Source organism: Bombus terrestris, chromosome 8 (assembly GCF_910591885.1).
Source record: "Bombus terrestris chromosome 8, iyBomTerr1.2, whole genome shotgun sequence".
Lineage (NCBI taxonomy): Eukaryota > Metazoa > Arthropoda > Insecta > Hymenoptera > Apidae > Bombus > Bombus terrestris.
In genome coordinates this window covers 10,459,066-10,474,316 of record NC_063276.1, presented here as the reverse complement: position 1 = coordinate 10,474,316, position 15,251 = coordinate 10,459,066, and the positions used below count along the sequence as shown (strand labels likewise).

Below are 15,251 nucleotides of genomic sequence, written 5' to 3'. Positions count from 1 at the left end.
TTTTAAAATTCTTTCGATCTTAATTTCTTCGAATTAAATTGAAACATCAATTCCTATATCCAGAGATAATAATCACATTTACTAGTTAAATCTATTATATTTTTTAATTTATCGTTAACTCCGAATTTTTTCAATAAAGATAATGACTAATGATAAAAGCTGTTACATATACTTTTACTTTAATTTAATCATCAAGTTATTCAACAGAAGTAGGTTACAGTTATTATTCATAGAAATTGAGAATGTAGATTTTAGATGGAGATTCTAAATTATATGTATATGTATAACATATTATATTATATCGGGTTCACAAGAAATAAAGACTGTTTGTCCCTTTGAAAGATCTTAGTTAACAAAATCCTAAGATTTTAGCGGGTCCTCGGGCTAGCTAAACATATACTGTGGAGATGCATCGACATCTGGTAATCATCTTGCCCGAAGAATAGGATTTGTGTGTGGCGAACCTGTTATTAAATATAGGTTTGGGGTTGATATTCAATTGATCCACACTAATTGAATATTACTCTTTATATTTCACCTCCTCGTACAAAAACGTCTGAACACACCGGATACGCTTAGGCAATTAACACGTGATCGACTTCTAAGACAAAAGAAGTCGTACCAACTTAGATTATAGGAACTAGGGGTCGAAACTAGGGTTTACTGTCGAGTGTCGCTACAACTATTTCTTTTTAAGGAGAGCTATACAATTACTCTATGCCTCTATTAGATAAAAACGCTCATCCCGTGACCGCAGCTATGTTCGGCGACTAGTTGTCGCCTTGAGCCCAAGCTTACCATCACAAATCTCGGATAATTATAATCGAGTTCAATTATGCAGGTATCGGGGATTTTCCGAAGAATTCCGAAGGGAAGGCCCCGGTGTCCTTCCATCTCCGACATATATATAGAGAGAGAAATAATAATAATAAATAACAATACATATAAATAATAATAATAATAATAATAATAATAATAATAATAATAATAATAAAAGAAAAATAAATGAAAAAAAATAAAAACTATGTAAATACCATACAGTGTTAAAAGAAGATGTTAACAAATTTTTAAAATAAATTTATTGACAACTTTCTTCTTAATTTCGGATAACTAGTCATTCTTAGTTACAGGGGATTCGATTAATAACTTCTACAAATAGTAATTTAGCAACTTTATGACTTAATCCGATTTGACAGATACAAGGAGCAGATTAGCACAGAATGTCATTTTCTAGATCAAATTTCCGTCAGTCATTTGCTTCTTTCTTTTATTTTCAGCTATTTGCTAGTTTTAGTGGGCGTTCTATTAAACCAGCGCAAGAATTAGAAATGTTCTAGATTTTATCGGTAGCGAATCTTTTTTTCCATTACAGTGAGAGCAATGTTAAAAGATCTCTCGCAATTCAAATATTAATAGACTTAGGCAAATACAGAAAACATGATTTTTCCACAAAAAAAAGAAATGCTAAAAATAATTGGAAACTAAATCAAACTAAAATTTCTAATAGCAGTATCATGGACAAGTTTATGCATTATTTATATAATATATTTGAAAAATGATTATTTGAATAACATGTTATCTTATTTAGCTATACATCATTTTGAACTAGTTATGAATATGAAATGATTTTTCTCTGGATTATTTCATTATTTTGTATTTGAATAAATTTTGATTTAAGTAATTTATTAAATATTTTCTAATGCTTTTATATTAACATTTTAAATTGCGGCAGAAATACAAATTACCTTACAGTGCCTCACGAAGACAAACAAATTTACCACAATATGGATATTTTTCAAGAACAATTTTGAGTATATTATTTTGAAAATTTGATATTGTAAAAATTCAAGTAGAAATTAGTACGTCTAAATAGAATAACAGATAATCTCACCACAACCTTCTTATGTCAGATTACTTTTTATATTATTTGAATGATTTAATTAATTTAAGTATGAAATCATTCCAAAATGATTTATTTGAATTTTATGCAAAATGAAGTTACAGCAAAATAATAGCAAAATAATTAATTATTTTACATTGTTACTTTTTATTTCATTCCAAATAAAATGTGCCTAAGCCTGATTATGAATTTACATTACAGTTCTAATGCATTCGAATCTATAAACTATTATCTGGCTTATGTTATAATATATGTATAATTTATAGAATATATAAATCGTGAGAGCTACAGACACTTATAGAAATAGGGCAGTTGAAATTTCATTTTTTGCTAAACCATCCACTTTGATCATTTTATTCACAAACTCTAAATTCATTAAACGATTCATTCCTAACCTAAAATCTCAATCGACCCGTAAATCCATTATTTGCCCCTTGTTACACGTTCCTTGTCCAAACTTGACTCACTCAACCTTTTTAGTTAACGGAACAAGATAGAACAAGAAAAGCAGCATTCGAAGAACAAACAACGAAGAAGCACGGAGCGGGAGCTAAATAACAGCGGTGAGAACTTGGTCGAAGGTGGAAAAATTCGTGGCACGTCGGAAGCTGAGGATTCGATAAATTCATGGGCTTTCGAGGAGGGTAAATGACGAGGCGTGCCAACAGCGCGATGCTGGAATCGCTTGGAGCCGCGTGCGTGCTCGACCCGACGATAAATTAATTCTTGCCAGTGAACGACGCGATGCCTTTTGAACACACGCCAGTGGCTTGGATCGATTCGAACCACCCCTTTAAGGAAACGCTTTGAACTCACCTTCTCAGTAGGATACTAGACCATGGAGTGGACAGGTGTCGGATGTACATACAGTGTAGGACAAAATAATAAGAGGCTTTACATACGATGAGCCATTCAGAAAAGATATTGATCAACTCCAAAATTGAAAAATAAAGAAAGGTGATTATATTATAAACATTATTCTTTAAACTTATCTTGGACTTTACTATCTATTATTTATATCATCTCCTTACAACGAATTTATGGAGGTAAGTCATTTGTTTTTTACGGATCGAACATCAATCCTGTGAATATCTTAACATCAACCGGTTGGACATTGAAATTAAGAAATTGACTTGAAGTGGAGTTGACCAGTTGGTCTTCTGAGAAACTTATATGTAAAGATGAACACAATACGTTTACATGATGTAGAAGTATCGCGCTAGCTAAGATTACTAAACCAATTAAAATAAATCGTGTCAGACTTTGTTGTTTTTGGAAAGTGTTTGCCAGTATTTTTGATGAAATTAATGTTTACTTTTATTGAGACATGATTACATGCGATAGATCACAATTGTGGAACCTGTTATGAATATGTTATGCTTGTTATATGAGACACATTGTTTCATTAGTACTGTGATAAGATCCGACTATCGTGATTATATCGGTAATATTTGAAACAAATAAGAAAATGCACATACACAATACAAGATAATATATATATATTAGTAATATAAATGTATATTTCATAGAGGTTACAAAAGTACTTAAATAATCAATTATCCACTATATATGGTTATCTTTAACACTTATTATGTGTTTAATATAATGTTACATAATATGATCATAACAGCCATACACTTTCATTTCCTCTCCAATTTTTACTTTTCATTCATTTTCATTCATTTTATGAACATTTCATAAAAAGTCCATTCTTTTTCCTTCATATTCAAGTACTCTTTATTTCTTTCTTTTCTGTACGAACGTTTACTTCGTTGCAATTCGACGTAAAACGGACGTGATCTGTAGAATTCATAAAACGCGTAAGACAATCGAACGGAAAAATGTCGAATCGTTCGATGGAAGTTCTTAAAAGCGATTTTCAGTACCCATATCATGATGGATGAATACACCGAACCACGAGATCTGATGAAAGTTTATGAAATGTTGTTTCGGAACGACTGCCGGGCGAAAATTGATAAATCCTTGCTGGTAATTGCTATACTTAATCGTTGCGTGTTTACCCCATCAAAGATCGATACTGAATAGTTTAATCAACGATAAATTTGTTCTGAGTAGATGTAATTTAATTTGGTTTACATAATTAGAAAAGTTGAAGGAAGTAAAGTGTTGTGGTTTTACCAAACACGAAAAAAGTAGAAAAATTATCTTCTCTGTAGAAATGGAATCTAACGCAAATAAATATCTGTATATTAATATGAGAATTAGAATTCATTAATAAAATAAATTTTAAATACTTCTTGTTTTACTTTATTAAATGATTTTCTTTCATTTCGTAAATTTTTATTTCCTTTAATAACGATCATTGTGTATTAGAATTAAGGAGATAAATAAATATTATAATATTATTTTCAAATAATTAAAATATTTAACTCCACTTAATGAAGCCGTAAAAAATTAGAATTTGTTATAACGTAAAATTTAAAATACTTATTCCTTTACTCTACTAAGTAATTTCCTTTCATTTTATACATTTCAATTTTTCTTATATAGTCATTATATTCATATATAATAGCCATTACATAATTAATGAGATAAATAAATATTATTTTCTAATATTTGAAATATTTCTCTCCTCTTTCTGAAATTATTAGAAATATAATTTTAATTTTCATTACTTCTCTCAAGGCTATGAATTTATAAGAAATTTATAGATTCCTATAAATTCATGTATGGAAAAATATATAATCGTCAACTTATGAATCTATGTGTGTATATGTGCGCGCGCGCACGCGTGTATCGTATAAATACTTGTCATTCAATGTTTGTTGTAAGATTTTAATAGGAAATATATTAGAATAATTTTAAAAAATTATCTAATCCAGGGCGACACATAGCAAAAAATTTAAAATACACATATTGCCTATTTTCATCCATGGTTCGCATACGAAATTTCAAACTTAATCGATAAGAATCAATTAATATTTGACAATGAAAATAAAAACATGTTTCTAAAGTTCAAATTTGATATATATTATTTATTATAAAAAATTTACAGGATATCATTTTTCGATAAAAAATTTAAACAAAAATTTTTTCCTACGATCGACATTTTTCAAGATATTTAAAAGATATGCTTTTAATTTTTAACTTTGAAAGTTGTTTTTATTTCTTTAATATCGATGTTTGTAAATAAAGAAAGGAGAGTACCATTTTATTATTCATTGAACTCTGTGAGTAACGACTAACGAAACATTTCTCTTTGCATTATCTCTCAAACAAATTTTGCTAAAATCGGTACGTGTGGACTGACTATATTCTCTCGTTAGAACTGAAAGTGTTATATGATATACTAAGACATTTAATTTTTAGTAACTGACACAATAGATAAAAAATGGAAAGTATGAAACTTTATTATATTGGGTCGCTATTGGAAAGTTTGTGCCGATTTTCAATAGGTGGCTAAGGAGGATAGGTCTAAATATATCAGAATAATCGAAAACAAATGATATGTGTACATATTTTGAAAGGTGATATTTCAGGCATCTTTAGAAAAAAGTTTGATTAGGATACATTAATTTTTGTTAGTTTTATACGTTCTTAAATATGAAGGAAAACAAATTGCACTATAGGTATTTGATGCCGGAAAGGCAAAAATGCCACAAAAGTAGCCACTTCAAAAGCCGGTCTTTATCAGAATGTTATGCTCTGTGTCTGGTGGGACCGGAAAGAAATCCTGTATCATGAGCTTTTATAAAATAACCAGATGATAAATTTGAAAAAGTATTGCTCGCAATTAAACAAATTACAGACAGCAATTGAACAAAAACGTTCAGAACTGGCGAATCGAAAAGGTGTCGTGATTCATCAGGACAATGCGTAGCCTCGTGTGTCTTTGATTACTCAACAAAAGCTGTTGGAGCTTGGTTGGGATGTGCTTCCACACCCACCGTATTCACCAGACATTGTACCCTCAGATTTTCACTTATTTAGGTCATTACAAAATTCCCTTAATGGTAAAAACTTTAATTCTTTGAACGACGTAAAAAAATCACAGTGAAAAGTTTTTCTCCGAAAATGCTGAGAGGTTCTGAAAGGAAGGACTCATCAAGTTACGTGAAAGATAGAGAAAGGTTGTAGGACAAAATAGTACCTATATAATTCAATAAATGGATATCAGAATTTAAATGTGCTACGATTAAATTTTCTTTAAAAATCGGAACGAATTTTCCGAGCAAGCCAATAGAAGAGCTCGTTCTCAGAAATTCATGGATTATATGTTCTTTTGTTTTCTATCACGAAACAGGAGGGATTGTACAATATGTGAAGCAGGAAAATGAAGCGGAAGATTTCAAAAGAGAACATTATTGACAGTCACTGCTCACAGAGTTTAATAACTAATAAAATGATATTTTCTTCCTTTTCTTTCAACATTATAATGCTAACACATGATTGGCTATAATGTTCAATGCAAAAGAGTTTATTCTCCTGAAAATAATGGATCACCGATTCTGTTACCTTCGACTCTTTCGAAATTATTGACTTACAAATTATAAACGATCGAGAATAAAACTTAACAATGTTCAGTCCTCAAATCAAGTAGTAGTAGTAGTTCACTATCAAACTGCATATTTTGATAGAAAAAGAACATTTTAAACAATCTTCATTATTTTATATTATCTATGAATTCCATTTAAAGTTTATAAATGCTAAACGATATAGATATTAATGGACTGTTAATGTAATTGCATAGAGTTGTAATTTTTGGAATACAAGAGATTATATAGGGTGTCAGATTCATTTCATAAAACATTGTTAAGATATTCCGTGAGTAAAGATAAAAATAAAATGTTATGATCTTACACAGACTTTATGGAAAAGTTATAATAAAAATACGCATTACTATCGGGCTTGCTTTTTGTCCAATAAAACGTAGAGGTGTTGAAATGTTTTTCCATATGTAAATTTCTGGTGGCGTAATATCTGGTGATCTTAGATACCAAAAAACCAAACCACCTCGACCTATATCGTTGAGATTTATTCCGTTATAACCCAAAACCAATCTGTTAAAACAAATTTGTTGTCATTTCATATTTTTATTATAACTTTTTAATAAACCTCTTATGAGTCTATTTTAACATGACATTTTCTTCTTATTTTTATTTATAGAATACATTGACGTCATTTTGCAGGAAGAGAACACTTTGTAACGACTTAGGAAGTGAACATAACGTTATTCGTAAAAGATAGGAAATGTTCACGCGCTTGTGAATTTATGTTATCGTCAAGATATGCAAATTCGTGTAACTTAAAAATTCGCAATGCGTTAAATATGTAAAATATACGCGTATCAAATATATAATAACCATAAAAATAGGTGAAATATTTTTTTTCACAACATATTCCGGTTTATCTAAGTATTTATTTATATTCTTGCATATCTCTGCATAATTTTACGTAATTAAGCATATTTTAACGCACTACACATGGTTTATTATATAGAATAAATTTTACAAAGAACTTAGAAAAACCACTATCTTTTAACAATCTTACACAATAAGTGTTAAATCAAATCATATAAACTATGGTTTACCTTGATACGTACTGTGATTAATTTATACGTAGTTTCCTGTGCAGCTAATCTTAAGATTGCGATATTTTTAAAACGATTATATTATGGATAGAAAAAAATATTTGAGAAAAATTTAATGCTTCGAAATCAGTATATATATATATGAATATAGGAGTAATATATGATATATGAATGAAGGATCATTGAACCATATCAACCAACAAATATCTTCATCTTCTATAAGTACGTATGCCAAAAATTACTAGTGTAAAATTTATTTAAAATATGATTAATAAGAATTAATTTATTAAAATTGATATAATAAAAATTGAAAACTTTATTATGACTTGTAATTTACGAAATTATTCTAGCATACTATGTTAGCAAATATAAAGATGACAACGGTTCAATGGTTCAATGGTTCAATTATCCTTCATTCCACTTTAGGCACGTTACTATCTCCTTTAGATTGTTGTATGGAAGATTTACTTTTATTTGTCATTACACTGAAATAATTTAGTAAATTTCAAATTGTAATAACTTTTAAACTAACAATTTTAAGATACATTATGTGTGGCTACCCTAATACCTGTTTTGCAGAGGAAATAAAAATGCATCAATCCAGTGTATGTAAGAATATAATATCTATTGTATGTAGGAGGTCATGTTGCTTTTTTTAAATATTACGATGGACAAAAATACAAAAAATGTTTCAACAAAAATGTTTTATCATGAATCTTGTTATGCACGGGAATTTACTAGTATGAATTACTTGTAACTTATGGCTTTTTAAATTTCATTAGTAACAGTATCAGCTTAATTTTGCAAAAGTGTACTGTACGCTTACCCATATTAATATTCGAATATGCACACTACGTCTGTATTTGTTGCTTTGTAGAATTGTACAATTAAACGTTATTGTTAAGAAAACGTTATTTACTATTTAAGCTGCGATAAATGAGTCATATCCTCGTAAAGTAGCAATACGATATTTAATTTATCCTCTCTTATACAAAGCTATAAATACAAACATAATGCTGTATCTGAATATTTACGCGAGTAATGTACATATGTGAACCATTTAATTTCATCCTATAATATTCCATGTCTTCATCTATTCGTGGGTACAATACAGGGATAAAATAAAAAAATATATAAAAATACATCGGGCAGATCAAACTGTCATATTTCTCTAGAATTAACGAGGTTCTTGAATAATTAGAGTCTACGAAAGAACAAAGAACCGTTTGGTAAGAAGCAAACGTTCTAGTATACAGATACGTGCCTTCATGCAAGTTTGCCGCCGCTTTCACGGGAAGTTCAACATTCTTAATTACACGGGCTGTAGAACTTTAAAGACGCCGTTGGAGGTAAGCCCATCCTCCATAGTTCGCCGAGAATCCTAATTCTCAGGTAGACACAATGATCGCGTTCGCGGCATTAATTTTATAGGGGAACTTTCGTAATTTGACGCAACAACGTCGGTGAGAATGCGATAGTATCATCATGCTACCACCACCCTCGAAACTTAATATTACACTTCGTATAAGTAATACCAAAATTTGTCATTAAGCGGGATCCTCAGCTTTCGTTTCACTTGGATTACGTGCTATCGATTTATCGTATTTGAATTAGATTATTTTACAAGGTAAAACTTTCATCTGGAAATGGTATTTAATCTTCCGTAGACCGATTCACGATCCAAAGTCTGAACGAAATCTTACATTTAATTTTCATTTACAAAATTTTTACTTCTTTAAATAAAATTTTAACAAAAAGAGAAAGGATTAATAACAGCATGTAATCAACATTAGCTATATGTTACATATCAATGTATTTAGAATATTGGATTGTTGATTATACATTAGGTTTAGTAGATTGTATTTCGAACTGAAGTAAAGTTTAGTCTGATTAAGTTGTTAAGTTTGTCGTATTGTTACTTACAACGTAAGTTGTGTGACAAACAATCGTACACGAAAGGTTTTCTTAAATTTTTATAAAAATGCTGAATATCCAAAAAGACAGGCAGACATTATATCTTACACATAAACGTAAAAAACTGAGCCTAGAAAAATTCACAAACCGTCAGCGAAGATGAATGGATTACAGTTGACGAAAAAAAGTAGGTCACACATGTAAGTAGTAAACAGAAGGAAAACAAAAGAAAAGTAGAGTATTCACGATACGTAAAGAAATGCTGACTTTGCGTCTGCCGATTACTTCTGCTTGGCTGAACACGGCCCGGAGCGTGGACACCAGTTAAAGAGTGATATAACCGATACATTTTTCAAGGGGATGTGCTGTTTCCCGTTACGGGGTTGCAAAATCAGATGTAACTTGCTTCCTCGCTTGTTTTTACATCATATACTGCAATTACTATTACTGCAGTTAATACTGCAGTTACTATTGGGTTGGCAACTAAGTGATTGTAGATTTTGTCATTAGGAGGTATTGACAAAGTCCGTAAACACTTAGTTGCTAATCTAATACAATGTATAAGTTCGAATCCACTTCGAATATTCACGTTATTTTCAAATATAAAAAATTTAAAGAGTGAAACATACAACCTTTTAAAATAACTTAGTGTAAATAATAAACTGAATAATCAAGAGATATTTATTTATAATATAATTTCATTATAATCCAAATTTTAAACGATAATTGTAGATTAAAATAATACCATTTGTGTAAACATATCAAGGAATTAAAAATTATCATTTAGTATTAATCTAAAATAATAAGTTAAGCGACTTAAAAACATTTATTCATGATACGATTCCAGTATAATTTGAATACTTATGAAATACTTATGAAGTAATCATTACAGTTCCATTTACATAAACCTGTCCTCAACTAAGAGAATATTGTCCAATAGAATTCCTCGTATTTATCATTTTCTTCTTTTTATATTTGCGTGTAAAATTTATTTCTTTGGTTTGCTGGTATTGCAATGATTATATCAATTACTAACAATATCAAGTTTAGCTTAATTTTAAATCGTGTATTAAATTCATATTCGTGAACCAGGTCTATGCGAATTTTTAAACTGTTGAAGATTCAAAGAAATTACTATAATGATGCATATTCGAATAATTCCATAAATGTGAAATGCATGCTAAATGTAAGGAAAATATCTTCTTTCTGCCACGTTTCCTGTATTTTTGAACGGTAAAATTAATTACAGGACGAATATAAATGCTTCTGCGGTAATGCGAAATTGAAATAAATTAAGAGCGTTAATGAGATTAATGATAATGTATTAACAAAGCAAATTGAAAGGAAAGAATTAATTAAAGCTCGGCCATAAATAAAAGTCGAAATGAAAGTCATAGAAGATTTGAACGTATTTATAAAAAGTAACAGCAGGTAATTAATTTAAGAAATTGCATCATTTCTTTTCTGAATATTTTCTGTATTTTTAGATAGAAACTTCAGTACTTTTCAATAATATACTGTCCTGATATTTATTCTCCTTCTTTGGCGAAATTGAAATATAGAATTTACTGTAATTAATTTTCTATTGTTGCAATGACGAAAAAGGTTGGTAATAATATACTTCGTTTCATTCGTTTCAGATTCAACGATATAAAATTTCATATCTGCTCGCAAAAGAATTTTTCAAGGTGAGTAAAAAATGCAATTTAATTCAGTTTTTTATTTCAAATAATAGGATTATTTTAAATTTTGATTTTTAAAGAAGTTAAATTAATTAATTAGGGGAACGAAACAAAATATCGAAACTAATGAAACAGATCGATTATTTAATATAGGAGGCACTCTGTAGCAGATTGCAGAAACTATAGAGCGTCAATTAAATTGTAGATAATAATATAATTAAGGATAATAATGTACTCTAGACAACAAAGTAATAAAAACAATTAATTTGCATTTTAGATATTAACAGAATGTTAATCAATAATTCAAAAACAAAATGATATGTTAAATAATTAACGTTTATACGTCATTTTGAACCGATTCAATCGACAAAATTAAAATTTGAACAGTTTAAAACCACAAACGATGTATGGTGATAGATCTATTTAGTATCTCGTCTATGTTAAAATATTAGGTCATCCCATAAGTTCGTTCCGCTTTTCGAGCGGTTATATATGTTAAGGTTGTTTACATACCTTTCAGTTTCATGAAAAAATGTAATCCCCCTCTCGTTGTACAACTTCTTCCCATTTTTCAAGTGCATTGATCTCTTATCGCCGTATGTTTATAAATCGACACATGAAATGTATACACAAAAGTCGGCACGAACTTATGGGATGACCTAATATATTAATATCTTAACTGAAATTTGTTAAAGAAGTCGGTGAATAAATTAAATTTTTTAGAACGTCAAGTATTTGCATACTTTTTGTATTTTACGCTTAAAGGAATAGGATTGTGCTATAGTGTACTTATACTACATATGTACTACACATGTACTACATACTTAAAAATGAAAGGCCTATTTAAAGATAAGATTGATTATCGAACGGTAATGTTCCTTCATTTCTATTTACGATTAATGCAAAAAAACTTGACTATTGTTAGTTTGAGAAAGATTGTTAGTTCATTTAGACTATTGATGAAAATTCTTATTCTTATTAAAGAATATAATTATTTGCAGATTTTGACTTTTAAAGGGAAATAATTGGTTTTCATATCTCGTTTAAAATAATAGTGGGTTATTTTCTAGCTTTTATTTCTAAGGTATAAGAAAAGGAATATCAGAAACCTGGAAAGTGTAGTATTTCTAGCATCAAATAATTTTTTCTTATTTCATCAATCTTGAAAGAAATAGAGACACGAGAACAAAGAAACTTTGAATAGCAACCTCGTCATTAATAAAGGAACGAGATTATACACTGTCGGCGAATAGCATGAAATGTCTTGGATTAATGAAAGAAAATTTGAATATATTTCAGAAATACAACTGTATTAGAATGATTCATTAAATGCTTATAAGTACAATAAGCTGAAAAACAATCGTAAGAGTTAACCTTTTTACCCTCGAAATCGATATTGTGTATACGCAATTGTATTTGTATATGCTACTAATTAACTAAAGGGGAAATGTAAACTGTGTCCGATAAAACTCATTTTAAAATATAATACATTACGTCTCTCTCACGAAGCCATTCGAAAAATTTGTTTCTATTATGAATATCACACAAGAAATCATTTTTCTCAGAGAGTTAAAAGAATCGACCTTGAAAGGATTAAATAGTAATGGCATAATAAAAATTCACGTAATAATGCTTCAAAATATAATTAAATTTCACTTTATTTAAAATAACACCTAAGTTTTAAAACAATAATAAAGCATTCATTTCTTTAGATTTTGAAAAATTTAATATTTTGCTTGTATTGGAAAAGGTGAATAGAAAATAAGAAGGATAGAAAAGGCGTATATATGAGAAAAATAGAAGGCTATTGAAAGAAAACATAAAAGGAATGGGACGTAAAAATTTGGAGTCATGTTGCAGTCAAAGTTCTATGTGCCATTGCATATCAACATTTATTTGCCATTCGTACCATTCTATGAGTATAAATATATTTATGGTTTGAATAAAGTCATCTATTGCATTCAATGTCGTTGTCAGCAAATTTATACTTATCCCGCAACTTATAGATCAGTAAATTCAATTTTCAAATTATATAGAGTTCAAATTAATTACAGTTTCTGGTACTTGCAATTTGTATTATAAATTCAATCTTTATAAGCTATACTATATCGTAAGTAATACTATACTTTTTATAAATAATAATAACAAAAATTAATCTATTAATTGTACGATTAAAGTCACCAGCCATTATTTCGAACGAAACATTTTCCAATTCATATTTCCTTTTTACAAAAATAGTTTCATTCTCAGTTCCTTTTACTCGCTTATACATTTCGAAGAGACTGACGGAACATATAGATTTCGACGTAAAACTCGCGTCTCATATCGTCAATTACAGGCGTCGGGGGTAAATATAAAAGGGGCGCTTAATGAAATCGTTCAGCGACTCGAACGATCGCCTTCGCTGTGTTATTTTTGTCAAAAGGTTGCACGAGGATTCGTTGCATCTGTTTGCAATATATCAGATCCGAAACAAAATACGTCCGCGAATCTTCTTTGGCGTCTTTTTGGACGACGGCCAACAAACGCAAGCCATTCCATTCGATACAGAGCCCGATAAGTGTTCTCGTTAACCTATTGAGACCGTACGACTGACAAACTCGAGACCAGGAATCGAGAATATCACAATTCGAAACTAACCGTTGAATACGTAGTTGAATCTACTATTAGTTGAAATATATGTACTGCCTGATTGTTGTTAGACTGTGGGTTGTTATGTATTTACAAAAAATGTAAAAGCACAACAATACATAGAATGCGTATACAATACTAATACTAATGGAAAATATATAAGGTGTACGATGTAAGGATCAACATTTTTGTAGATACCTATTTTTCTGTCCTATGAAGCGTTCGAGCCACATTGATCAACTTTATAAGTTGGAAAGTACAGAAAAATAATGATGTGACAAACACTATTTTTTAAATTTACCTTGTCATTTATTATTATTTGTGTTAACCTTTTTCACAGTGTAAATTTATGAAAATAAGTTATTTGTTTCTTGAAAATTAAACATTAATGGTGTATTTGTATAATGAAATTAAGAAACTTAACAAAAGGTTAAGTTGATCAGTTTGGCTCTTGAGAGCCTTATATAATAACAAAAAATTTGATTATCTCTCAAGATGAAATTCTATTTTCATTTATATCAATCAATTATTATATAATAACAAAATCAATCTTTTTACAATTCTAAATAATGCGCTGAACAAAAGAACGAAACTGAAAGATGAAAATGAAAGTTGAGTTTATTATCCATTACAATATGTTAATGTTGGACAAGAAATTCGAGAATTTGTCAGAAATATTTTTTACGAATTGTTTAATTTACCAGTTTTCGATAAAATTATTGTATCGAATAGAAAGTCATTTTCGTTTATTTTCTCGTATTACAATTTACATTATCGGTACTTTCTGTTATTATCATTATTTCGTAGTATTGGCGTCGCAATTAATTAAAGAAAAAACTGAACGAGTTTACGTTGAACCGAACCGTATAATTTGAATAAATTCTATGAAGAAATCCAACAATGGCAAGTTACAATTACAAGCAAACAATCAAATAATTGCTTGCAAGTTTTACGATTCAGCAGCGTTCAAAGTAACGGTATGTAGTTCCCTCAGTTTGAAACGTTTTACGGCTTGAAGTGTAGAAACTAGAGAAAATACAATAAAAATGACGGGAATTGTTTACGTCATGCGTATTATCAACACTTCCACAGTATTTCTGCTATTTCTTGCTAGTTTATGTGCAAATGCTTTTAACACTTTACCGAATTTATTGCCGAAAGTTTCGTAAAGGTAAGATTGAGTTAATATATCTTTTTGTGCCAAAGGAGGCAGATAAGTAATTTAGGTCGCCATTAATTATATGTCTTTCTGGATGAAAGTTCAGTAAAATTTAGTGAAAAAAAGGAATAGAAAGAGATAGATATATTTTTTTATTAAAATTATATAGATACTGTTACAACGAAAGGAAGCAAAAATGAAGAAAAAATTGGGTAATTTGGATCATAGAAAATAGAGAAATATTATGTTAATTAATATTATACATTGAAATTGCTTCAAGCGCTTATAAAAGGTATAAAAATGGTAGAATTATATATTTTTAGCAATTTTTACGAAATAAAAAAATTAAATTATCGTTGGCCACGAGTAAGTAAATTGGAAGTGTAAAAGGCATGAAAAAATAATCCGAGAGTG

At 29.3% G+C, this 15,251-nt stretch overlaps 1 long non-coding RNA gene across 3 annotated transcripts; it reads left to right on the top strand.

Annotated features, from left to right (window-relative positions):
* Window positions 1-2,677: 2,677 nt before the first annotated feature.
* On the top strand, window positions 2,678-13,012 carry LOC125385531. Of its 3 annotated transcripts, none has more exons than XR_007224918.1 (4): window positions 2,678-2,857; window positions 10,615-10,796; window positions 11,006-11,053; window positions 12,049-13,012. It is a non-coding gene; the product is annotated as an uncharacterized LOC125385531 (long non-coding RNA). The 3 variants fall into 3 exon arrangements; XR_007224919.1 differs by lacking the exon at window positions 12,049-13,012 and adding an exon at window positions 11,148-11,605 and having other exon boundaries at window positions 2,680-2,857; XR_007224917.1 differs by lacking the exon at window positions 12,049-13,012 and having other exon boundaries at window positions 2,696-2,857; window positions 11,006-11,605.
* Window positions 13,013-15,251: the final 2,239 nt, after the last annotated feature.